The sequence below is a fragment of the Felis catus genome, chromosome A2, assembly GCF_018350175.1.
Source record: "Felis catus isolate Fca126 chromosome A2, F.catus_Fca126_mat1.0, whole genome shotgun sequence".
In the NCBI taxonomy this organism is placed as follows: Eukaryota; Metazoa; Chordata; class Mammalia; order Carnivora; family Felidae; genus Felis; species Felis catus.
Window position 1 is genome coordinate 62953570 of NC_058369.1, and position 26594 is coordinate 62980163.

The 26594-nt window shown below is 57.3% G+C and overlaps 1 protein-coding gene across 1 annotated transcript in view; it reads right to left on the reverse strand.

Annotated features, from left to right (window-relative positions):
• TNS3 (tensin 3) overlaps nt 1-26594 on the reverse strand; it is a 217087-nt gene that overhangs the window by 122272 nt on the left and 68221 nt on the right. The gene's annotated exons all lie outside the window — the stretch shown is intronic.

Below are 26594 nucleotides of genomic sequence, written 5' to 3' on the forward strand. Positions count from 1 at the left end.
ATGCCTGTCCCCTGTATACAGGAGGTGTTCGACCAACGCTCACTAGATCACTACCATTATCATCAGACTGACTCGAACAAAACAAAGCCTGATAATTCTCTATTGCTTCTGCTATTTGCTTTTTAAGGTTTGTTCATTTATTTTGAAAGACAGAGAGAGAGAGAGAGAGGGAGAGAGAGAGGGAGAGGGAGAGGGAGAGGGAGAGGGAGAGGGAGAGGGAGAGGGAGAGGGAGAGGGAGAGGGAGAGGGAGAGAGAGAGAGAATCCCAAGCAGGCTCCACACCATCAGCACAGAGCCTGACGTGGGGCTCGATTTCATGAACCTTGAGATCATGACCTGAACCGAAATCAAGAGTTGAACACTTAACCCACTGAGTCACCCAGGTGCCCCAACATCTACCATTTTTTTAAAAAGCCCATCCTGCAGGGAAAAAGCCTCAGGTGTGATGACTTTACAATTTGCAAGATCCTTCCATGTGTGCATGTGTTAACGTGATCCACAAAGGCCGCGTAGACATGATCTCAGGAGACACGCCCAGCAACTTTGTGAGTAGGAATTACCTCCCACATTTCAAAAGTGGGGAAACCGAGGCTCAAAGAGGTGTGCAAGGCATTGCTGAAGATGGCAGAGGCGGGAGAGCCCGTAAGCCCAGCACGGTGTTCCCGAGTGCCCTTCCTGGGACTCGGCGGCCCCTTCCCGGAGCCTGCCACGTGTCCTGGCCCCGCTCTGTGGATGGAGTGCGCAGTGATGCTGGGAGCGTGTGGCGCAGGAAGCACAGAGTGCCCAGGGAGGCTGCCCGCTGGCTGTCCCTGGCGGACGGGTGCCTCTCGTACGGGTCCCGCCTTACAGACGAGTCCGGGACTGAGCCGGCTCCCTCAGTGCCTGGGACTCTGAGCAGCGTGGACAGCGGCTCCCAGGAGGTCAGGGGGCTGGGCCCACTCTCCCCAAAGCAGCCCTGAGGCCCAGCACTTCCCAGACGGGTCCCAGCCAGCCCCCAGCCCAGGGAATCCCCACCTGCATCCCCTGGCATGGATGGATGGCAGATAGATCGAGGGCAGACACACGACAGGTGCATATACACGATGCGTAGACACATACGTGAAAGGCGGGTCGCTAAACACACACGTGCACACACACACAAAGCGATAGGAAGGCCGGGCTGCCTGCCCCTACCCCTAGCCCCACCTGCAGCCGCCCCACGGTGCCAGTTTAGACTGAAGTAATGTGCACGGACTGAAAACCAGACAAGATCCACGCGTGTAAGTTTGTAGAGAAAGCACACGTTCCTTGAGGGCAAGGCCCTTCACGCTTTCCAGCCTACACATCACCTAACCAGATGATGGGCCAGAACCACCGCTCACCGCCTGCACCCCCTCCCCCCAGCCCGGGTGGGAGGTGCACGGGGAGGTGGGCAGAGCCGAAGGTCAGCGTGGAGGAGCGGGGGTCCCTGCAGTGAGGGGGTCACCTCAAGAGAATGTGTCCCAGGAAGAGCACAGCTGGTGACTGACCATGAAGTAGCTCTATTCTGCATCTTGGGGACAGTGAGGAGACAAGCGTGGCCAGAACAGGTGCATGGAGGGGAAGAGTGGCAGGAGGGGTCCCTAGGACAGATACAAGGCCAGCTTGGGACCCTGTTTCTGACCCTCTGCCTGAGGGGACAGGGTCCGGGTCCTCTGACCACGTGGCCCCCAGGTTCCCTGTTCCACCAGCAGCATCCTGTGACAGGCCACAGTGGACTGCAGTCAGAAAGCTCACCACACCTGGTGGGCCACCTGGCTCCCGGCGGGAACCCCCATAGGCAGCCTGGGAAACAGCATCCAGAAAGACCGTGTTGTGTCTAGAATCGCACAGTGAAGATGTGATAGCAACTTCTGACACTAAACCCAGGGCTCTTTCGATCCCCTGGCCCTGGTGGCCCAACGGCCCGTGCTGCTGAGCCCGACCCCAGGGCCAGGCCAGCATCAAGGAGGTCGAGAGAGCGAGCCCAGCCCCCACCGCGGAGGACAGAGCGACCGGGACTGAGCCACCTCTGGAAGCCAGCCTCTGAGACTCCACGCGCACCGGACTCCCTCCCTCAGAGGCTACATTTGGAGCCAAGCGGATGACATGTGGGTGATGGGACCCCGGGTACACAGAGATGGCAGCCCCTTGGCTGCCCGCTCTGCTGTGTAGCGGCTAGGAGACTCTACAGAAGGGGCAAGACTTCCCAAAACACGTCACTGGCCAGAAGGGTACCCTCGGGTATGCAGTCTCTGTGCATCTGTGCTGGAGAGCAAAGAACCAATCTGCTCATGGGGTTCAAAAGCCGAGCCCCCCTTCAAACACCACAGCGTATTTCACGGCTGAGGAATGACCCAGAAACCAGCTTCCTGGAAATCTACCAAAGAGGAAGGTCCCTTGTGCACCAGAACCCTGCATCCTAACCCCATACAGGAAGTGGGAGAAAACCTCTCTGCGGGAAGACCCCAGGCCCCCGGGGCTGCGCTTTGCTCGCAGTGCTTGGCAAGAAGACGTTGCCCACCCATCTTCCCGGGAAGCCTTCTGAGGGCACCGCCAGCCACTCTTATCGTTACCGACCAGAGCGACAGAGATAACACAGGCGATTCCCGAGCTGGCTCCTGGTCCCCACCTGCCTCTGCCCAGCCCCGCCTCCTTCACCCCTGTCTATTTGGCACCCGCTTATCACAGCCTGCAACTTCTAAAGGCGCGAAAAAAACCCGGTGGGAGACGGAGGGGAGGGGCACCGGTGGAATCCGTGGCAAAGGTTACACCTGCAACAGGGGAAGCGCAAGCCCACGCTGCCCCAAAGGCACTGTTTCCGGTGAGGGCCAGGCAGCGCACGTGCTGGGCCCCTAAGCGGTCCTGGGACCCCGACCAAGTCACTGGCCTCCCTGGCGAGCAGTTGCTTTGGGTCCAGCACTTGGAAGGCAGAGAGAACGCAGCCCCGGAGCCCAGGACCCTGGCCAGCAGCCAGGCGGGTGCTCCAGCAGGTAACCACTCGATTGCTGCATCTGCCCAGAGGGGCTCTCTTGCCCAACACACTTTTGCAATAATCGATCCTCATTTCTTTTGCTACTGGTGTTACTTCTATGTTTGAAATGTGCTCAGAAGTAGCAACTCTGTAGCTGTGGGATATAAACCCCCAGACCCATCTTGCAGGAGGGGACACCAATCCCCCGTGATATCTGCACGCAGACACAACTGTCTTTTTTGAGAGAGGCAGACAGAGCCCGTGCTCGCTCCGAGTGGGTCACCCCAGGGCCAAAGGCAGGGCTGCATGGCTTTTCTTGGGAGAAACTGGTCCAGGCCTTGTCAGGAGACACGGTTCCCCGTGAGACCGCCTTTGTACTGTCACTCTGCACCCTGCAAACCTGGAAAGGTCCTTCACCTGCTCCGGCCTCAGCCACCCTCCTCATCTTTCTAGAACAGGGGTTCCAGTCCCCACCTCACCTGGGGGCTAGGGCCCACACAGGACTTGCAGGAAACACCTGCTGTCCATATAGGGATCCTGCAGCGCCGGCCCTACAGGACCCAACCCCACGCTCCAGTGTCCCCTCCTACAGGACCCCCCCCCCCAGCCCCTCCTACAAGACCCCGCCCCCCCACGCCCCCTCCTATAGGACCCCGCCCCCAGTGGCTCCTCCTACATGACCCTGCCCCCCCACCCCCCCCACCCGCGCTGTCCCACTGGACCCGTCCCCCAGCACCCAGTCTTATAGGGAGCCATTCCCATGACCAGTGGGTAGCACTAGAAAACTGGCCCAAATTTGGGTGACAATGGCCCAAATATGTCTGTGAGATAAAGGCTTTGCCACTAGTAACCCGGCCCCTTTCTAAGCAGATGGCCCGTGGAGGGAAAGCTGGGGTTCCAAGCAGGACCCCGAGCCCCGTCAGCTGTGGGGCCTGATCACTGGTCTTGTCTGGGATCTGATCAGCAGGCTGACAGGGACCTTCCCCCCTCCCTGGGTACCACAGGGTCTGCAGCTGTGGGACACCCCAAAGTCAGCATGGGCAGCATCAGAACCAGACCAGGCCAACCCCCAAAACTCTGCCCGTTCACACACCCTGCAGCACCCCAAATGTGAACCCTCAGCGCAGAGCCTGGTACTACAAGCACACGTTGTCTCCTACTTTTTCAGACGAAAAGTACAGTCCATACGTGGCACGAGACAGACACCCCAAAGACCTGACTGTTAGATGCACGAAGTCCCGTAGGACCCACAGGGCCCTGCTCTCCCACCTCAAGTGACTGGTGTCCAGGCCAGAAGACAGGACACTCTGGGTCTGAACCGACAGGTTGGATTTCCAACAATCACGTCCCAGCAGCAGAGGACTCGCTCATGGCTTCGAGGAGGGACGCTGGACAAACCTAACGCAGGGATGAGTCTATACCAAGGACTCCTGGCCACAGAGCACGGAGCCCCCCCCCCCCCCCCCCGCCAAGGGCTTCCAGAAGGACCCAGCTTGGGGGCAGGGAGGGCAGTGAGGACACCTAACACCCAACCGGAAAACAGAGGGAGGACGCAGACAGCGTGCCCCCGACACACGTCACCTGGCAGGTAAGCAGCAGGCCACGGCTGGACGACGTCGCCCCTTCCCGGTGGCTGTGACCAGCCACATGGGGACGGCCAGCAGGCACCTGGCCAGGGTAGCCACCCAGGCTGTCCCAGAACCGCAGGACCTCCTGCAGATGAGGGCCCTCATCTGTAAAATGGGCTCCTACATTCAGCAACCTCTCTGCAGGGGTGCTGTGGCGCCACAGCAGGCCCGGCACCATGCACCCTTAGCATCTACGATTTCTGCGTGTTGTCTGGGAAACCAGGAAGATGGAGAAGACCTGCCTAATGAGACTCACGAGGTGGATGGTGCCCCCATGTCAGCAAGGAGGGCCTGTCCCCAACGCGGTGGGCTGGGGGGGACACCCCAGGTGGACGGGAGCCTGAGGAGCAGAACTCACAGCCCATCTGTAGGGCTAATGCTGGTGCCGTGTCCCCACATCCCACTGCTGTGAGCCAAGGGCAGGCACCTCCCTCTCTCCACCCCTGCCCCATGGCCCTTCTCTTCCAGTTTTCCCAGCACACTCCACCCTTCCTGTCTCAGGACCTTTGCATATGCCCTGCAGGTCTGGAATGCTCTTCACCCACTTAGGCAAGCCTCACCTGGTTAGCTCCTTTTAATCCTAGACCTCTCAGCTCAGATGTCACCTCCCCAGCAAAGTGGCCCCAATCCCTGGCCCTGTTTGTATGTGCCATGATGGCACAGCCCTCAACTGCACAGAAATAACTCGCCACATGAATTCTCGCCCATGCTGTGCACCCCCCTCCGCCGCCCCAGGTAAAGACCCGCAGAGGCAGTGGCTCCCACCTTCCACCTGGGGACCACGTCCTACCCCAGCAGCTGGCAGAGCACGCAGTTTGTGGGATACAGGAGGGAATAAGCCCACCGCCAACCTCCACACGTCCAAGGGATGATCTGGCCATGTTAGAGGCACGGGGATACCGCTCTACGTTTCGGTCCTAAATGCCTGTCATGTTTATTCGTAGGATAATAAAGTCAATGCACCGAGCAGCCTGAACACCCGGCCCCTAAAAGAGCAACAGAATGAAAGGTAGGAAGTGTGTCCGCCTTGGTGAGGTCACAACAGAGGGAATCAATGACTCTGGGGGATACCTGGAAAGAAACTGTCCCTTGCACAGCCACAAGGCGACACGAGGCAAGAACCCGGAACGGGGGGTGGGGGGTTCTGGTGCAGGTGGGAGCTCGCCCTAGCTCCTGCTCAGAGACCGAAGGCTGTGCCCCTGCTGCCCACCTCCCCTCACCCTCTCGGGCTTCAGGATGATGAGCAGAGACCCTCTGCGGCAGGGGTCCCAGCCAGGTGTGGACCGCAGGGAGCTGCGGGGCCTGTGCGCTGCTCCCAGCCGCTCAGACGGCCCTGAAACCCACAGCCACTAACAGTTCCGTAAAAAGGAACAAAAAGGACAGTTGCGTAACCGAAGCCAGATTCACAAGGAAGCAGGGCTCCGGGGCCAGGGGCAGGGAGCAGGCCAGCCGCGCGCGCAGGAAGAAAGCACAGTCCACAGACCAGCGGAAGCACACCACACAAGGCAAACGGGAAAAAAAAAATGAAAACCTTTTGCAAAGGCAATAACCAGCCACGTCCACTGGACAAATCCGAAGGCACGGATTCATTCACTCGCTGCCCAGCAGGCAGGGTGCAGCAGTCAAGCACTTCCCGGCTGCTTCCCGGGCTGTCCAACCTTGAGAATTTACTCAACCTTCTGTGACTCAGTTTCCACACCTGGAAAGCAGAGGTGTCGGCAGCATTGGGTGAGGAAGCACGTGGACAGAGCTAACAACACCAGCTGTGCACCTAGTCGCCGTATGGGGTGCCAGGCGGGGGCTGGCCCCGAAAGCCAGCCTCCCCCAAAAGCCCATATGGACCGCAGTGCCTGGCGAGACCCTCTCACCACCGTGCAGCGGGAGAATCGAGACCTTCCCAAAGCCAGCCAGCCAGACAGACAGACAGCCACTTCTCCCTTCCACAAGAAGGCCAGAAACAAAGTCATTACCAGGAGCGCCCAGCTTGAACGTCTTTCTTACCGCACTTAAACACGAGCAGCAGTGAGTGTCCAAAAAAAACACAGCAGGCTCGAGTTAGGAAATTAAAAGAACGTCACTCTGCTCCCCACCACCCCCCCCCCCCGCCCCAGCTCCTCTAGGAGCAGCACGGTGTCGCTCCGAGGGAGGTTCTCTCTGAGCCAAGTCTACACCAAGCACTCAGCACTCGGCGGGAAGTAGGCTGCACCATATGGAAGGAAGGCGCCCGTGAAAGCAGAGGGCAAGGAGGAAGGGGGTCCCCAGAAGGGGCAGCCCAGGAAGCCGCTGGCGGGAGAAGCGTCAGACCTGGCGCTACATGGAACTTTTACTGCCCCCTCGCAGCAGAGCAAGGACGTGAGCAAACAGAGCAGAGGCACCGGGGAGAAAGCCACTGCCAAGTACACGCGGCCCCACAGATCCCTCCGGGAGCAGAACTCACAGCGCTGCTGAGGGGCCCTGGGGCCAGGGCTTCACCTTCAGAAGCAGGCCCCTCTCACCGCCTGGCTCCTTCCCTGCTTCAAGTCCCGCGCCCTCTCCCTGCCCGTGGCCTCACAGGGAGCAGGTGGGACAGCGCCCGCTCCGCAGTGGCTGGGGAAGTCTCAAGGGCAGCGGTGCCGGAGCCGCGGGCAGGCCCAGCCCACAGCAGCAGCACGCATGCCTGCACGCCGGGCACCAGCAGCATGTGCCCAGCCCGGGCCCTGAGGGACCCAGGGGAGCAGGACAGGCTCACTGGGCAGGGGCTGCGTCCCTGATGGCAACCTGGCTTCCGGGGGGTCGGGAGGTGGAAATGGGGGCACAGTGAGAGGTGTCCGGTGTCCAAAGCCCTACCCCCACCCTCACCCCCAGAGCAGCCTACTGCACATTCCTGGGTGGGCAGTTCTCAGGCCTGTATCCCGTGCTCCACAGGTGCCTGGTGCCCACCCTCCTCTCTCTGTCCCTTACGTGCACACAAAACCACAACGTGGACACAAACACAAGGTCTGAGTGCATAGCCAGACCAGAGAGAAGAAGCAGGGTCTCTCCTAACACGTGCCCCTCGGGCTCCAAGGCTCCCAGAGACCAAAACAGAGAGAGGGGGGCTGGACATACATCAGACAGTGGGACTACAGCGACTTTTCAGGCACCCAGGCTGTCTGCACCTGGATCGAACTGGGCCAGTCGTCACTCAGAGCTGGGAGAGGAGGACCCGGAGCAGAGCACACACCCCACGGCCAGGTCTACGCTGGCAACCATTGGCCTGATTTCGTTACCAAATGGTCAGGCTCATCCCCTACATTCAGAGGGAGATACAAGCATGCTCGTTTGTAATTCCGTCTCTCACGCACGTTTCTTTTATTCTGATCCATTATCTCATAATGAGAACATCTCTCCCTGTAAAGAGGACCACGGGAGAGGATAGTGGGTCCGCTGGGCCCCTCCCGACCCCGTCCCTGGCATGAGGGCCGGGGGACACCGGGTCCACACGGGTCTCCTTCCAGCCAGATGCGCGGCAGGCCTGGAGCCCACAGGCCGGGGTCTGCCTCAGGTGGCTTGGCTCCTGCAGGCTGGCAGGCCTTCCTGAGAGCAAGCGTGGGGACAGACAGCCGCCCCTTCACCTGTCAGGTCAGCTGACCTGGGAACAGACAGCATCTCTCACTCTTGGGAGCTCCGGCTCCCACCTCTGTGAACCAGGTTGACAAGAGAGGTGTCCCACCCTGGTTGTGAGGACAGGAGAGGCCTGAGGGACATGCGGTCCCCAGGCTGCGCACGGCGGACATCAGCACGCTGCACCATCACCGGCCCCGTAAGGGGAGAGAAGGCTCTAGGCCACCTCCCGTGTCGTACAAGTGCGGGATGGGACAGGGAGGCGCCTGCTTCCTGGTGGGAGAGCAGCCCAGATGGGCCGAGTGTGGGCATGGGTCAAGCGTTTATCCCTTACCGCGTGGTGACAGAGGACATGGTAAGCCAGGGATCCAGCTCTCTCAAAAATGCCCTCAAATTCCCAGCAGGAGCATTTTCAACTGAGGCAGCAACAGCTAGGGAAGTGAGCCAGCGCATGGAGTGATCCTCCACGGTCGAGGAGCCACACCGGCCACGCTCTTCCAAAGGCAGGAGAGTCCCGTCACTCATTCTGCAGTTGGAAGCTTTAGCGGCAGGGACCCAAGTCTGCTCCAGGTGTGCCCAGCGGGGCTGTGTCCCCATCCGGCCCCAAGGTCCACCAAGGGCAGCCCGGAGGACGCCACAGGGACCCTCAGACGCTGACAAATGTGGACCAAGAAGTAGGCCCTCCACCCCGCCCCCAGCAGTCCCCGAGGGAAGGCGGCCTGGGGTGCCCACCAAGCCTGCTGAACAGAGACAGCCGACAGTGGAGTCCAGGACATGCCGTCCCTGCCCTAAGAAGGGCACAGCAGGCCTCGGCTTTGGCCACTTACGAATCATCAGGTTTCCAGGATGGCCATCCCGGTGCCCTTGACCACCAGCAGGTGGACCACTTCCTGTGGCCCCATCTGTCCTCATGCACGCCTAAGACAGCCCAGTGAGCATCCTCCCTGTCAGCACCAGAAACACGCTCCATTAAAATGCACCATCCAGGGGCGCCTGGGTGGCTCAGTCGGTTAAGCGTCCGACTTCAGCTCAGGTCACGATCTCGCAGTCCGCGAGTTCGAGCCCCGCGTCGGGCTCTGGGCTAATGGCTCAGAGCCTGGAGCCTGCTTCCAATTCTGTGCCTCCCTCTCTCTCTGCCCCTCCCCCGTTCAGGCTCTGTCTCTCTCTGTCTCAAAAATAAATAAACGTTAAAAAAAATAAAATAAAATGCACCATCCACCCAGGCTGGGGCCTCCCGGGCTGCACCACTCGGGATCCTGGCACTGTGCCCACGTGATGAACCGAGCGATCCCCAGAGGGGCTGGATGACAGTCCCACAAGCGCCGGAAAGAAGCAAGAGCATAGGTGACGATGGTCACTGATGGGCCTAGAGACAGGAGCACCGCCCAGCTACAGAAACGGGGCGAGGGGACCTTCAGGAGACTGCCCTGGAGACAGCCAGAAGAGCCCCAGGGAGGGGCCCAGACCACACGGGGACGAGGCAACAGGGGGCCCTGAGGTCAGGGTTTCTGGTGCCTGAACCCAGTCAGAGCATTTCCTGGGTCAGGAGAAGTCCTGCAGAAGTCTCTGAAAAGGGGTGACAAACAGGGTCCTAGATGTGTTCTGAAGAGGTTTTCAGAACCCCTTGCTGGCAGCGTCAGCAAGGTTCACCAAAGGGGGCGCACCTGACCATAGATGGTGCGGGTGGGAACCCAGTGCCACCAGCTGTGGGGATAGGAGTTGCTCCAGCGGGTGCCAAGCGTGCGTCCCCCTCCTGTGAGGACAGTGATGGCATCGGGTGACCACTGGAAGCCTCGGTTTCCCCACTTGCCCTCTGGGGCCAGTCACTGAACATGCCTAAGCGTGGAGCCGTCGGATGAGACCCCGCCCAGAGAGAGAGCTCAGCACTGTGCCTGGCAGGTGGTAAGCGCCCATAGCATCAGCTTTATCCGTGTTGTAATCTCACCACCGAGGCCCGCCACGGACGCCAGGAGCAGGGGAAGGAGTACAAGGGCTACTGGGGCCAGGGCGACCCAGAGGACCTGAGAGAAGGGTGGGTGCCCACAGGACCTGGTCCCGTGGCTGAGGAGGGGGACGGAAGGGGGTCCAAGGACCAGAGCCGTGGTGCACGTGGGCAAGCCACACCCACAGGACCCACAGTGCACGACCCACAGGCCACGACCCACCTGACACGACAGTATTCCTCCACTTTCATTTAGTTGCTGCTAAATTTTTAACCAGAAATTCTCCAGGAAGATGAGAAAAAAAGAAAACTGGGTTTGATCGTTCACTAGATCCCTGGTCTATTGTAAAACCATTAAGTCAGGAACAGAGGAAAGGGAGAGCCGCCCAGGGCATGGTTAGGGAGGGGGCACCGAGCTCCCTGCCGCCCCAGGGCCCGCTGTCCCCCCATCTCCACGTGCTCACCAACCCGGAGGTTCTAGGGACCTTGTCTGTTGGGTTTTATGGGGGTTTCATTACAGGAGCATGATTGATGAAATCATCGCCATTGGTGATTGATCCAACCTGCAGCCCCTCCTCCCGAGACCAGGAGGTGGGGACGACGGCTCCGCCCCTGTGACCACGTGGGCGGTCTCCCTGCAGCCCCTCCTCCCGAGGTGGGGGGGGAGGGTAGGACTGATAGCCCCGCCCCTGTAACCACGTGGGTGGTCCCTGCCAGCCCCTCCTCCCGAGGTCAAGGGGTGGGGCTGATAGCCCCGCCCCTGTGACCCGTGGGCGGTCCCCCTGCAGCCCCTCCTCCCGTGGTGATGGGATAGGACTGATAGACCCGCCCCTGTAACCACGTGGTTGGTCCCGCTGCAGCCCCTCCTCCCGAGGTCAGGGGATGGGGCCGAAAGCTCCACCCCTCGTGGGCAGTCTCCCTGCAGCCCCTCCTCCAGGGGTCAGGGGGTGGGGCTCCCGAGGTCAGGGTGTGGCACAGACAGCTCCACCCCTATAACCACGTGGGCGGTCCCCCTGCAGCCCCTCCTCCCGAGGTCAGGGGGTGGGGCCGACAGCTCCGCCTCTGTAACCATGTGGGCGGTCTCCCTAGCCACCACTCCCCACCCTCAGGTGCTTTACCTCCTTAGCACAGTAAGAGCCACCTATATGCTCCTCCACTTAAGAAACCCCAAGGGTTTGGGGCGCTGTGCTGAAAATGGGGACAAAGACCAAATCTGTATTTCTTACAAATCACAGTATCCAACGTCCCTAAATTAACGGCTGCCCAAAACCAAGCTCAAACTCCATTCCCCTTCATGCTTTCCTACCAGTGAAGATACCAGATTTCCTAATCTTCAGGGAACTTCCTAATTTCCTAATTTCCAGGGAAATTCCTTCAAATGACCACCTGAAATTGCCATTTACCAAGTTATCATTTAAAAAACCATCCCCAAGGTTTTGGGCTCTTCACTGTAAAAGGGCGCCTCTCGCTTCCAGTCGCGTCCAGTTGCTTCCCCAGTGACCCTGGGGAAGTGCCTTCGGTGGGTAAAGCTGGGCTCAAAACCCAGCCTGGTCTCTACAGACAGGACGTTCTTGGCTCAACCGGGCGAGCCGGTCCACTGGGATCCTCGTCTGCGAAAAGGGGAAGGACATTCACCCAGGGTGCTCCCAGCAGCCCACAAACAGGGAAGCTGGCCCAAAACTACCTGCTGCCTTTTCTAACCTGCGCTTGCTTTTGCAATGAGATCTCCTTTCCGATCGCTCCTCTGACAGCTAAGAGTCAGACGAGTGAGAAGGTGGCACCATCCAATAATCCAGAGAACACAGGTCACATGAGGAGAGTAGTCTCCTTGGATCAACCCCTACCCACAAAACCTACCCACAAAATGGGGTCAACCTGCCCACCACATACAGAACGTGACCTGCTGGGCAAGCTTCGTGTGCAATCGTAATTCCTCACTGAAATGCTATTCCCTCTTGTCCCTGTGAGGAAGTCAAGTTGCCGGCACCAACCCAACCCGACCTGACCAAGGACACAAGGCTCATCCATGAAAGCCTCAGATCCCCAAGGTCGGTGCCCAGGCCCAGTCTACCCACACAGGCAGACAATGTGACACTCACCTGGACCTTGGCCAAGCACAACTTAAAAATGGTAAGTTTTTAAATGGGGGTCACTTAAAAAATAGTCAAATGGACGGGGCGCCTGGGTGGCTCCATTGGTTGAGTGTCCGACTCTTGATTCAGCTCAGGTCATGACCTCGTAGTTCATGAGTTCAAGCCCTGCTCTGTGCTGAGAGCCTCTCTCTCTCTACCCCTCCCTGCTCTCGCTCTCTCCAAATAAGTAAATAAACTTTTTTAAAAAATGATAAAATGGGGGCGCCTGGGTGGCTTGGTCGGTTAAGCATCCGACTTCAGCTCAGGTCATGATCTCACAGTTCGAGTCCCGCGTCGGGCTCTGTGCTGACAGCTCGGAGCCTGGAGCCTGCTTCCGATTCTGTGTCTCCCTCTCTCTCTGCCCCTCCCCCGCTCATGCTGTGTCTCTCTCTGTCTCAAAAATAAATAAACGTTAAAAAAAAATTTAAAAAAAAATGATAAAATGGTGACTATTATATTTTCAGAGGTGTCCTCTAAACACAGGGCTTTGATCTGGGAATACTTCATGGGCCAGTGAGGCCGTTTAGACCAGCTGTGCCTCCCACAATGGTTTTTCTCTCTTTTCTGTACTCAGGAAGGTCATGTGTCCAGCACATGCTGACCTGAAAGTTTATAATATATGATATAATTATAGCAATGATATAATTAATACAATGTGATAGGATATACAACATATAATATGATATGATATACATGATATACAATACATATATGATAGGATATAATATAATATATGATATGACATAATATAATATAATCCTCAAATTTTCTCCTACAAAGTAGTTTTCAACAGCTGCATGGCATCCAGCAGGAGCACAATTTCCTCTGTGCCTGAATATCATTTGGGCCCCAAAATTTGTCACTCGCAAGTGGCACTGTGATCAGCCCCTTACAGTTTACAACTTTTCAGCGTCCTTAGCGGCTGCCTCAGGGTAATCACCCCTCTCTCTCTGCCCCTCCTGGGATTCTCTGTCTCTCTGAGCCTTGCTCACTTATGCTCGCTCACTCTCTCTCTCTCTCAAAAAACAAAACAAAAAAAGCAAGAAAATGGCAGGTGAGTCTTGGCGGGAGCCATAGTGACAGCCACACGGCAGTTTGCAGATTAGACTTGAACCCTGTCTTGCCCTCCAAGAACCGAATGAATGAAGTCACTTTCTTTGAGTAAATACCCAGTAGTGCAATTACTGGATCACATGGTAGTTCCATTTTTAATTTTCGGAGGAACCCCCATACGACTGTCCAGAGCGGCTGCACCAGTCTGCGTTCCCACCAGCAGTGCACGAGAGCTCCCCTTTCTCCGCATCCTCGCCAACACCTGTTCTTTCCTGAGTCATTCATTTTAGCCACGCTGACAGCTGTGAGGTGCTGTCTCATTGTGGTTTTGATCTGCATCTCCCTGATGACGAGTGATGCTGAGCATCTTTTCATGTGTCTGTTGGCGTCGGGAGGTCTTCTTTAGCGAAATATCTGTTCAGACCCCTGCCCATTTTTTAATCAAATTATTTGGCGTTTCGGTGATGAGTTGCGTTAAGTTCTTCACATATTTTGGATATGCTCCTCTCAATGGATACAGCAAAACAATGATTGGAAGAGCTGTGTGCACCCCTTTGCTTACTGCAGTGTTACTTACACCAGCCAAGATACAGACGCAGCCCGAGTGTCCATCAATAGACGAATGGATACAGGAGACTGTAGTACACACACAATGGAATATTTCTCTGCCATAAAAAAGAGGGACATCTTTGCAACAACGTGCATCGAGCTAGAGAGCATTGCGCTAAGGGAAATAAGTCAGACAGAGGAAGACAAATACTGTTATGACTTCACTCACTATGTGGCATCTAAAAAGCAAAGCAAATGAACCAACAGAAAGCAGGAACAGACCCATAAATACAGAGAACAAACCGATGGGCTCCAGATGGAAGAGAAAGAGGAGACGCAGGCTTCCGGTTACGGAATGAACAAGTCACAGGGATAGCATAGGGAATACAGTCGATGGTACTGTGATAATGTGGTATCATGACAGGTGGTACCAACGCTTACCACGGTCAGCACTGTGTGCGTAACATATACAACTGTCCCATCACTACACTATACACCTGAAATCAATATAACCTTGCATGTCAACTCTATGTCTTTTTTTTTTTTAATGTTTATGTATTTTTGAGAAAGAGAGAGACACAGTGTGAGCGGTGGGAGGTGCACAGAGAGAGAGAGAGAGAGAGACATAGACAGAGACAGAGACAGAATCCGAAGCAGGCTCCAGGCTCCGAGCTGTCAGCACAAAGCCTGACGCAGGGCTCGAACTCACAGACCGCAAGATCATGACCTGAGCCCAAGTCAGATGCTTAACCCACTGAGCCACCCAGGTGCCCCTGTAAACTGTATTTCAATGATAAAAACATTTTTAAGTAATTTAAATAAAGCCATCCCAAGACTGCCCTACTAGCCTTCAGTAATCCTTACCTGGCTGGTCATTCCTTCCGTTCCGGAAGATGGACATGGGCAGCGCAGTGCCTCCGGCTGGGTGCCCGGAGCCAGGCCCTTCAATCCTGGACCACATCCCCCGTCACCCTGCAGGTGGACCGAGAGCCCACCGTGCCGGCCCCCGAGCCTGCCCTGGCCAGATGTACTGGCTGCCGTCACTGCACAAACCGACCACGTGTGAGCCTCAGAAGCCAAAGACGTGCTGCTCCTGGAAGGTGGGGATCCGTGTCTGGGCTCCATCGGGCCCAGAGGGCAGCTGCAGGGCGGGGCAGAGCAAGGGCTCGGGTGTGGGCAGGCCGTCCCGTAAGTCTGGTGAAGCTTTCACAACGAACGCTCTGCGGAGGCCGAACGGGGAATTTCAGGGCAGGGGAACCCCAGGCTGTCAGATGGAGACACAGCCAGACGGGGACGGCTGTCTGTCTCAGACGCAAGTATGTGCTCAAGTGTAGGATTCCGCAAGTCAACAGACATTCCGATCCAGCAACCACCCACAACCCCTGATCGTGTTAAATGGCAGGTCTGACTGTGTGAAGCAAACAGCGCGGGATACACAAGCACCTGTCGCCATCCCGTGTGCACGTCCAGCCCAGGGGCCATCTCCGTCCTACCGAGCCAGCACAGCATCCCCTGAGCTGAGGACCCTCCCACCCCCACTGCCCCCAGAGAGAGCAGAGGCCCAGGCCAGGCAGGGGGAGGCACAGCGTTAATGCGTGGCAGGGCTGGGACCCAGGGTCCCAGAGAACCTTTCTGCACAAGGACGGACAGTCTACTTCTCTCCTCCCTAGCACCCCCAAAAAGTCAAGAGAACTGCCCACCCCAGGCGCGAAGGGAGGCAGCAAAAGCGGGCTAGGGTCTGCGCTGACAGGCAAGCCAGGGGTACAGGAAGTTCGCAGGTGACGACTTAACAATGGAGCCGTCTGAGGACCCCCGATCACTACCCCATCAGTGCATTCGATTCTTGCTATTCCGGATCATGCTGTCCTACAAAGTCAGAGTGAACACCCGACAGCTCTCCTGGGCCTGGAGTGCTAGACCCTGCAGCACTGCAGGCGGGCATTTTCAACTGGGGGAGCACTAACAGAGAGCACCGACATGCAAGACCACGTGCACTGAGCATCGCTTGCCGGGGGCAGGTGTTCAGCTGACGAAGCACCTCCCGGGGTCCCCTGAGCTGGGGGGGGCAGGCTAGGGGGGCAGCTCCCATGGTCCCCGTCCTGCGTGGGTCCGTGGGTGTCCACAAACGCGCAGGGACTGCGGATTCGGGATTACAAACTCATTCCAGCAAGGCTGCAAATCCGCAGACACAAAATCTGCAAATGAGACGGTTCGACCACAGCTGAATCTATGAGAACCCGTAGATGGGGAGTCTTGGACTCACATAAGAAATAGCAGGAAGGGGCGCCTGGGTGGCGCAGTCAGTTAAGCGTCCGACTTCAGCCAGGTCACGATCTCGCGGTCTGGGAGTTCGAGCCCCGCGTCGGGCTCTGGGCTGATGGCTCAGAGCCTGGAGCCTGTTTCCGATTCTGTGTGTCTCCCTCTCTCTCTGCCCCTCCCCCGTTCATGCTCTGTCTCTCTCTGTCCCAAAAATAAATAAACGTTGAAAAAAAAAATTAAAAAAAAAAAAAAAAAAGAAATAGCAGGAAAATGTCCCCATTTCTTTCCCATTTTTTTATTGATATATTGGGGGGGGGGGAGGGGCAGAGAGAGAGAGAGAGAGAGAGAGAGAGAGAGAGAGACCCAAGCAGGCTCTGTGCTGTCAGCGTGGAGCCCGATGCAGGGCTGGAACTCACAAACCATGAGATCATGACCTGAGCCAAAACCAAGAGTCCCACACTTAACCGATTGAGCCCCCAGGCGCCCCAAATGTCCCCATTCTAACAGAGTAAATGTTACTCTGACAGAGTAAATCTGACAGAGTAAATCTGTCATGATAACATTACAGAACAAATCACGACCACGGTCTAGTCCAGTCGTATTTCCAAGCGTGTGACCCTGTCTCTTTCCACCGAGGATGCCTTACACTCACAGTTCAGGAGATCGCACCCGGGCTCTGATGCAGAGCCTGCTTGGGATTCTCTCTCCCTCTCTCTGTCCCCTCCCCCACTCGCACAATCTCTCTCGCTTTCTCAAAATAAATAAAATGTTAAAAAAGATCTGGGGACTCCCCCCACCCCCGGAATGGCTCACTCAGCTGTAGTGGAGCAGAGAATACGGGTCCCTAATCTCCCACCTTGACAATGAGGCTGCTGATGTGGGATCACACATTGCAGCCCACGGACCTGAATACTCTGTGCCCTGCTCGGTTTGCATGAAAAATCATGTTACCAAATGCAATGCTGGCTCGACTGAAGCATTCCTTGCTGTCAGTGTTGCAGACCCCAACCACCTTAGGAAGGACCACTGCAGACTCTACTTGAATACCCCCAAGGACAGACAGCTCGCTACCTCATCACGTCCAAGCTCATTTTTAACTCTGAATTTCCCAAACTTCTCTGTCACACTGAGTCCAAATCTTCCCCCCACTCAATGCACGCGCCTTGGCCCCATCTCTTCCACCAGCAAATCTTATTAAAGTTAACCTCTGGGGAGGGAACTAGATGGTCTTCCTGGGGGAACAGAATGAGAATGCCCTTGGCTACTCTGAAACGACCCCTATTCTTTATGAGGAATAATTGCTTTAAACAAGGCATAAATGAACCAAACGTTGCCATTTCAGAAAACAGTTATCAACCCTGTGTCATGTGCTGATGAACTCAGCAGGTTTGCAGTGAAACACTTCATCAAGCAGACTCGTCTTTCCAGATGTCACCAGCCCATCTGTCCATCTGTCCGGAATGCCACACTGATGATTCAGGGGCAAGCCTGAGCCATTAGGTCACACACGACAACAGAAACACTGGGGGGCAATTCCTACCAGTAAGGGGGAACAGGTCCGGGCCAGCCCTGACCTCCGTGCTCACACTTAAGCCACATCCCGGCCGGACTCCTGAGTTCCAGGGGCCACCTGCTCACCCCCCAAGACCCCCCCCACGCCCACCTGCACCCCTCCCTGCACCGTTGTAAGGCTGGCCCCACACATCACATCACCTCCTCTGTAAATGTTTCAGTAAGCGTTCTCAGAAGCTGGTTTTTGTTTTTTATTTTAGAGAGATCATGAGCTGGGGAAAGGGGCAGAGAGAGACAGAAAGAGAGAATCCTAAGCAGGCTCCACACGGTCAGCACAGAGCCCAACGCAGGGCTCGAACCCACGAACTGTGACATCATGAACCTGAGCCGAAATCGAGAGTCAGACGCTTAACCGACGGAGCCACCCAGGCACCCCTGAGTTTTTCAAATACAACCACAAAATGCCTCTAACATTAATTCCTTAATGCCACCACACAATGAACCAACATTCCCATTTCCCTGTCTTACAAGTTTTGTTTTTGTTTTTTGTTTTTGTTTTTTTTACAGTCAGATTGTGGGAATCCAGCTCCAAATAAAGCCTGACCATGTTTATCTAACGTCTCTTCACTTCCTTAACAACAGAGGTGCTTCCTCCTCTGGCAAGTTTTTTGGAGGTGACCACGTGCTTTCTGCCCAGCAGAACTTCCCCACCCTGGATTCTGCTGACCCAACGGGAACTTCTCCGTATCGCCTGGCCCCGTGCTTCCTGTATGCTGCGGATGGGCCTGGGCTCGGTGTGGTTCTGGTCTGGTTTCTGCCAGGCCCACGTGCCTGGCCGACTTCCCCCGACGAGGCACATGACCCTAGCAGCTTCCTTTTGTGACCCAGGAGGTCACAGAGGGTCAGGGCCGCTCAGTTATTGCAACTGGGCACATTTTAACTCGGTCACTTTCTGGACATCTGCTGGCCAGCATTTCTCCTAAAACAAAACTTTCCCTCTTTGTGAAAAAAAACAAAAAAACCAAGCTTTCCCTCTTTATCTATTTTTAACCTTGAGGTACAGCTTGTGCAACAAAAGAAGGTTAAAAGCTGGTTTCTCAGAGCGCCTGGGTGGCTCAGTCGGTTAAGCAACCGACTTTTGATTTCCGGCCTGCCTGGGATTCTCTCTCTCTCTCTCTCTCCTTCTTTCTCTCTCTCTCTGAAAAATTAAAAAAAAGCTTGTTTCTCTTTATTTACCAATTTTCAGGAAGAGTTGGCCCCCTAACACTCCTCAAAGGCCACTAACAAAGTTTCAGGTTTGGGTTTTTTTTTTCCTTTAGTAAGGGCTTTTACGTAAAGTCTGCTGCCGAGATCAGAAAGTGACATCGCGGCCCCAAGTCGCAACGCTGACCGCTCTCACAAAGGGATCCAGCCCCACGTCTGCACCGGTCCTCGGGAGTCCGCCATCCAGACTCCGTTCAATCCGGCGACGGGCCACCGCCCTCACCACGCAGCTGGACACGCGGGTGACGGCCGGCGAGGGGGCTGTGCCCGGTCCCCACCGCCAGGAAGCAACGTGTGAGCCCGGTGGAGAAGCTTCTCAGAAACCGGCAGGGGCCCAGCAGCTGTGTGGCATCTTCGTTGTTCTGTCTGCACAGGCGGGCCTCAGACTGCGACGGGACAAAACGTTTCTCTTGGTGGAACCGTATCCTAATAACTCAAAGGAAAAGCCGCGGGAAGTGCACCAGGAGAGTGAGACAAGTGAGCCCGGCGGGGAGGCCAGAACTGCCCGCTGCCTGGTGGCCTTCACCCACACACGCACCCAAACACACGGAACGACCTCCCCAAACCTCAGAGACACGTGCAGTGACCCCAGGAAGGTACCTGTCCCGGGCCCCTGGCTCTCCGAACAGAGATGTTCCCAGCTCGGCCGGGACACCACAGACACCACCCCAGCCAGCCCGACACCCGCTTCTATGGCTAAGGAAACAGGAGGTAGAGACCCCAGTCACATAGAACCCTGGGAGGAATCGGGTTCCAGAACGCTGGGCTCCCCAGGCTGGCGGCCAGGGTCCCTCTCCCGCAGAGACCCACACGGCTCTGGTGGGGGCGATGCTGTTGTGTGCGTTTTTGGTAGTAATTACCCCTCTCAAAGGTAAAAACGCACTCTGGTCACTTAAGTGCCATCAATGGCACTTAATGGCACAAAGTGCCACGGTGGCACGAAGATGTCTCTGCCGACACTCACGGGGTCCTAACTCGGGGTATTAAACCAGTCAGCGCTCAGCCCTCCTTCAAGTGGCACACCGCTATTTCCACCCCAATCCCACTCAGCCACTGCCTTCCAGGGTCCCCCCACATTCGGAGTCTGTGGCTGCTATAGAATCCATGCCGCAAAACAAAGGCCACTCAACCTGACCTTCTTCTCCGTGGCAGATTCCAGCCTGGGGACGTGGGGACACTCATTCACCGAAGAACGGGGCCCCCGCTGGCCCCGAGGGCCAGGGCTGCTGGGCACCGGAAGCAGCAAAGCCCACGATGCAGTCAGTGGCCCGTGCCCGTGTGTCCCACACCGCTGGCAGTGGACATGAGGGACGCCAGTGTCACATGCTGGACGGGAACAGACGCAGACAAGCCTTGGCTGTTGTGACCGGCCTGCAGCCAGCATGGGTGTTAATCATCAGCCAGGCTCTGCGCTCCCCCCTGGAGGTAAGCGGACACCAGGTCAACGTGTCCCCTGCTGCGTGTCCCTCCACCTGCCACCTGCCGCCTGGCCACCACCAACATCTAGGTCAGCCCTGCTTATCAGCACGGGCTCGTTGTGTGAGGCTTAGCATAGGTAGGGGGGCTCCTGAATTCCTGGAGGCCCGTCCCTCCTTCTCTAAGGGTCTGTGAACCGAGGCTCCCGGTCGCCCACCGGCAGTTCCCACGAGGGAGGCGCACACGGGGCCGCCTTGCCCGGTGATGCAGGCAAATGCTCACTGGCCAGCTGGAAAACACCAAAGGCCCGGATGTAACATTAGGTGCGGGAGGGAACAGTGAAATCAAAGCAAAGTGCGGACCAAAGTCTGGCCTGTGGTTGGAAAGGGGCGGGGCCTCTGTTTCCCGGAGAAATCTGTGCCAGGTGCAGAGATTGCCCCAGGGCGGTACTTGGGGGAGGCTCAGCCAACAGATGCAGACGGAGGCTGGGGGCAAAGGTCAATGCAAGAGGGCCCCTCCCCCACCACCCCATGGCACACTCAGGCCGACTTAATGCCCGTCCAGGCCCCGGCAGACGCAGGGGCTTGGCTGGCCTCCCCCGGAAAGCTCTGGAAGGCTGAGTCCCCAAGTTCAGAACCACTGTTCCTCCTTCAAACACCTTCTCTGCTCCTCTGCATGCCCACAACATCCGTGGGGTCCGCAGCAGGGCCCAGACAGTCATGGCCAGCCATGCCCAGAGCCACAGAGTGCACCTGTCCCCCACGATGGCCCCAGCACAGGGCTGTGGCCAAGAGCAGGGAGAGCCCAGGAGCACTGGGCAACACACGAGGGGTGGAGGGCGCGTGTACTGCGCTGCCAGCAGCCGCTCGGAGTCCTCCTTCCAGCCTCTTGGGGCTCCTGGGGCTGCCGTCCCCCAACCTCTCCCGTGGCCTGCGACCACATCCCCTGCTCTGCTCTTGACGACATGGGTTCAGGCTGACTTCTCCATGTCCGCAAACTCAGCCACATCCCGGGTTCCAGATGGACAGGAATCTGGGGGGCACACAGGTCATCACCCGGGCAGGTGCGGTATCCGGGTCAGGGGTGAGGCCTCCTCTGTGTTCCTTCTCGCTGCGGATCACTTTGTCATCTCAGATGCCAGTTGGGGGCCTGCGCTGGGAGGCCCCTCTTCATCCAGGATCACTTGTTCCCTGCGAGGGCAGGGGGCTCAGTCAGGTGGGCGTCTGACTCTTGATCTCGGCTCACGTCATGATCTCATGGTTCGTGGGTTTGGGACCTGCGTCAGGCTCTGTGCTGACAGCGTGGAGGCTGCTTGGGATTCTCTCCCTCTCTCTCTGTCTCTCCCCGGCTCATGCACTCAAAATAAATAAACTTAAAAAAAAAAAAAAAAAAGATGTGGACTACTACCCAATAGGACTCCTGAGACGTTTCCCTGTAAGATCCGAGCATGAAAGAACAAGGACGTTCGCAACACTCTGCTGCCTGAAGAAAGTTATTCCATCACGGCCCCGGTGAAACACACTCGTGTGAGATGCACAGGCGCGGCAGCCGTGGGTCCAGACATGGCCGTGCGTGCACACGCATCCTAGGTTTCGCGACTTCCGGAAAACAGAGGCATCGCTCAGCTAAGACCCTGCCGTGCCGAGCAGATCCGCATCTGTGCTTCTGAGGCGTCCTGCAGCGTGGAACTAGTCTGTAGGCAGGGATGATCCACAGCCGACCACAGACCCGCACATACTGAGGGGAAGACAAGAAAGCCGCACGGAGCCCGCGGTGGACTGGAGCCGGCGAGAGAGGCCGGGCCATCCCAGGACCTCCAGCGGCTCTGCTATACAAAGCCCCCTCCCGCTATTTGACAGGTGGAAAGCTTGACTGTGTGTCACTGGTAGCTAATCCTGCAATAAAATAAAGGCCGTATCATTCAAGCGGATCTCCTCTCATCCATCTCAAACTTCCAGCTGTCCCTTTTGGTGGGCGTTTTTTCTGAAACAATCCAGTACCTTTCGGAGAATCCGTCACAGCCACGGGTAGGCAGTGTGACACCGGCAGCATGTGCTCAACAGTCACTCGGCCCTTGTGCTCATCTCCACCCATCAGCTCTTCCTCTGCCCCTGTGAGTTTACACAAACCACACCGAACTGCGTCCCAATGCGCACACACACACCCGGTAACCCGCAAGCACATGCAGGTGCCGCCAACAGAACCCAGTGTGGCAACTCTGGCCTCAGTGTGCGCAACCTGACACCTAAGGTCACCTGCTACAGAAACCAGCCACCGTCTTCACTTTAATTAAACACAGAGAAGTCTGGCCACGTGAGCTCGGTAAACAGCGAGCTCCAATTTCAGAAGCTATTCTGCACGGCCCCTCCTGCAGCATAAGAAACCGCAACAGCCCAGCAAAAACCACCGCTGTGTGAGCCAGGTGAGGGCTGGCACCTGCCTCCTAAGCCGAGCCTGGCGCTGCCCCGGAGGCCTGCGGCACGTGGCCACCGCAAGGCGGGGACACAGCACCTCAGACGCCGAGGAGCCACGCTGGCTGTTGGGGCCCTCCCTGGACCGAGGCCGCCGTGTACTTCCAGGAACCCTGGCCCTGCGAGGAGTACCTGCCTGCTGGGACTCCAGCGTGTGCTGGCAAGAGCCACAGCTGCACCCGGAGAGAGTCGAGGTCTGTTCCCGTACTGGCGTGAGTCCGCTCCCCTGGAGGGACATGGAAGGCAATGACCGGGAGGGAAACACCCAACGGCACCCTGCCTGGAGCGCCAGTAATCACCCACCACCGTGCCCAATGCGGGCGCCCTCGACATCTCCCAGCAGGCTCCGGGGATGCGAGTCCCCTGCGTGTCCATCCAGGCACCTCCACCCCTCAATAGCAGATGGAACGGTCTGGAACTGATCAAACCAGTTCTCCCCGGCCAGATGGCAAAGGAACAATGGTCAAAAACAAACAAACCAAAAGACTTTTACTGCCCTCCCGCATTCGCTGAACAGCAAAAAAGGCTCTTGCCCTCCCTGTGTCTTTTCCATGTGCCACAGCCTGTGCCCAGACGTTCCACGCACTATTCCCCCTGCTCCTCGCGGCGACCCGCGAGGGAGGGGACAGCGTCCCGCGTGCAGACAGAGGTGGAGTCCCGTGCAAGGTGGTGCGGCTCTCCAGGTGGTCCAGTGCTTGCAATCACCAAAGCGTTCTGTGCCCGTGTGTGCCCGTGCACACACATGGTCGGTGTGCCCACGCTCGTCTGCAGAAACACTTCAAACAGAGGCCCAGCTCGGCCTGGGAGAGCCTGACCGCCTCTCCCATCACGAGACCTTGGCTACCTGGAGAACCAGCGGTGCCTCCGCTGGTTGGGGGCCAGCCGACCGGGCTCCCTGGGGGCCGTCCAGGCGGGAAGCAGACAGACCGGATGGCCAGGGTCATTCTTTCCTATCCTGGTGGGAGCGTCAGCCGGGCCGCCGTGGCTCAGGCCGTGCCCCCAGCCACCGCCCGCACCCCGCATGATTTCCCATGACATGCATCACCTGCAGATTCCTGCCGCCCTCCCACAGCCCACACCCCGCGTGACTTCCCACAACACACGCGACCCCCATGGATTCCTGCTGCCCTCCTTGCTGACAAGGTGTGCACCTTCTATCCTGGTTTCCTTTGCACACAGACGCCCTTTGACACAGGTGCCACAGCACCATGATACACAGACGCCCTGTGACACGAGTGCCACGGCACCGTGACCCACGCAGACATCCTGTGACACGAGTGCCACAGCACCGTGACCCAGACACTCTGTGACACGAGTGCCACAGCACTGTGACACACACAGACGCCTGGCCACATGGGCACCATGACACACACACATCCTATGACACTGGTGTCACAGCACCATGACCCATACAAACGCTCTGTGACACGGACACATTGTGGCCCACATTCTATCACTAAGAAAATGGACTGAGGTATCTTCTGTCACAGACCAGGAAACCCAGGCTGAGCACAGGAACCCCTGACATCTGGAGATCTGAAAGGCAGATGTTACAAGGGCGAGCCTGGAAAGCGTGCAAATGGCCTGAGGCCAGGGTTCTGTGCAGAGGCTCTGTGAGGAGAGCAGATCCTGTCTGAGGTCCACGGGGAGCCTGACAGCCCCAAAGAACACCCCACATGAAGAAAGAGACAGTCCCGCGTGACAAGCCCGGGGCCCCGGGAGACACCGAGGACCCACCTGTTCCACGTGCACCTGTGGTGAGTCACCCCTGGAAATGGGAAGAAACAGGGTAAGCGGACGGGCTCCCGGGAAAACTCCACGGAACGTCAGCCCGGGCACGGCCCCGAGGCTGAGCCCACCGGACCCCGATCACGGCCACAAAGCTGCAGCATCAAAGACAAGACCTGTAGTTAAGAAAGTCCAGATTTTTCCTCACTTTTACGAGGTCCAGCTCCTTTTAGAGAACGTCATAAAAATCATGGAGCCTCCCCTCCGGAGCAGCACCCCCTACTCCCACAGAATCTCCCCTGCAATTTCAAACACGCAGCGGACTCCCAGGCTAGGAGCTCAGGAGCCGGAAGGGGGCCCTCCCCACTGTGCAGCATGGGGATTGGGGCCACAACGAGGAGGTGGGGGCCCTGCCTGGTGGGCTTCAGGCCGCCGCCACGCCGACGGCCACACCTCGCGCTCATATGCCCTCCAAAATGAACTACCTTTTCTAGAACTCTTGCCTTGAGTTGCTCTGGGGCCCGACCTCCTTCTCGGAGCAGAGGAGGCGGGAAGAGCTGGGGTGCTCAGAACAGGCCAGCACGGGGCAGGCTCTCCTGCTCCGGGAGCACGAACCACCCTGGGCAGACAGGTGAGAGGATGACACCTGTCATGCAGTCCTGCGAGGCCAGGATCCTGGCACCTGCAAGCAGGAATCGGCCCCTCGTGAGCCGCTGCCCCCCGGGGCCCTGGGACTGCCCCCCACCCCATCCTCAAAGTAGAAATGTGCACAGACCCCAGGGATCTGACTCATTGTCCCTGCGGCCTGGAGTGGGTGGCAGCATGACCTTGGCTCTGGCCGTGAAGACTATTTATAACCCCCTTGCTTATCTTCAGTTCCTCAAGGAACATGACACACGGTCACTGGTTTGTCCGGAACGTCCATCGTTCCAATGCTGACTCATATGCTCGTCTGGGGCAGGGCTCTGTCTCCTGACATCCACGCCCCCCATCCGCACCCCCTCCCCACACACAGCCCCTCGCTGCCCAGATCCACCACCCGATGGCCAGCGTCCCTGCGCTGATACCTTCCGGAAACAGGAACACATCTCCGTGACACGTGTGGCCTCAGCTCCACACACACACGTATCAACGTTTCACAAGTGTGGGAGGGAATACGTGAACAGATCAACATAAAGCAAAAAGAAAAGGAAGAAAAACGGTCTCTGGAAATATGGGGAGTTAGACAGGCCCTACAGGGTGGTGACAGCCAGACAAGCCGGCCCATGGAGCATGGAGGTGAAGTCTGTGCGTGGAACCGTCCACGCAGCACCTGCACAACCCAGTGCTCCCCTCGACGGGGACTTGCGAGGCAAGGACTTGCGAGGAATTGGGGCTCCTGGCTTTGGAAAATCACTACCTGGGGCGCCTGGGTGGCTCAGCCAATTAAGAGTCCGACTTCAGTTCAGGTCATGATCTCACGGTTCGTTAGTTCGAGCCCCCGCATCGGGCTCTGTGCTGACAGCTCAGAGCCTGGAGCCTGCTGCGGATTCTGTGTCTCCCTCTCTCTCTGCCCCTCCCCTGCTCATGCTCTGTCTCTCTCTGTCTCTCTCTCTCTCTCTCTCTCAAAAATAAATAAACATTAAAATAAAAGTCAGGGGCGTCTGGGTGGCTCAGTCGGTTGGGCATCCCACTTCGGCTCAGGGCATAATCTCGGGGTTCATGGGTTCGAGCCCCATGTCGGGCTCTGTGCTGACAGCTCTGAGCCTGCTTCGGATTCTGTGTCTCCCTCTCTCTCTCTGCCCCTCCCCTAACTCATGTGCTCGCTCGCTCTCTCTCTCAAAAATAAACATAAAAAAAGAAAAATCACTACCTATATTCCACGCCAGGGAACTTGTTCAGCAATAAAAAGAAAAGACACAGAGGAATCCCAAAGGCATATCACCCAGAGAACGAAGCCAGTGGCACAATTCCAACCTTGGGACATTCTGGTAAAGGCAGACCAGTGGGGACAGAAATGAGATGGGCGGTTGCCCTCGGGGCAGGTGCGGGGTTGGGGTGGGGGGAGTAGAGCACAGAAAATTTTTAGTGAAAATGGTCTGCGTGACG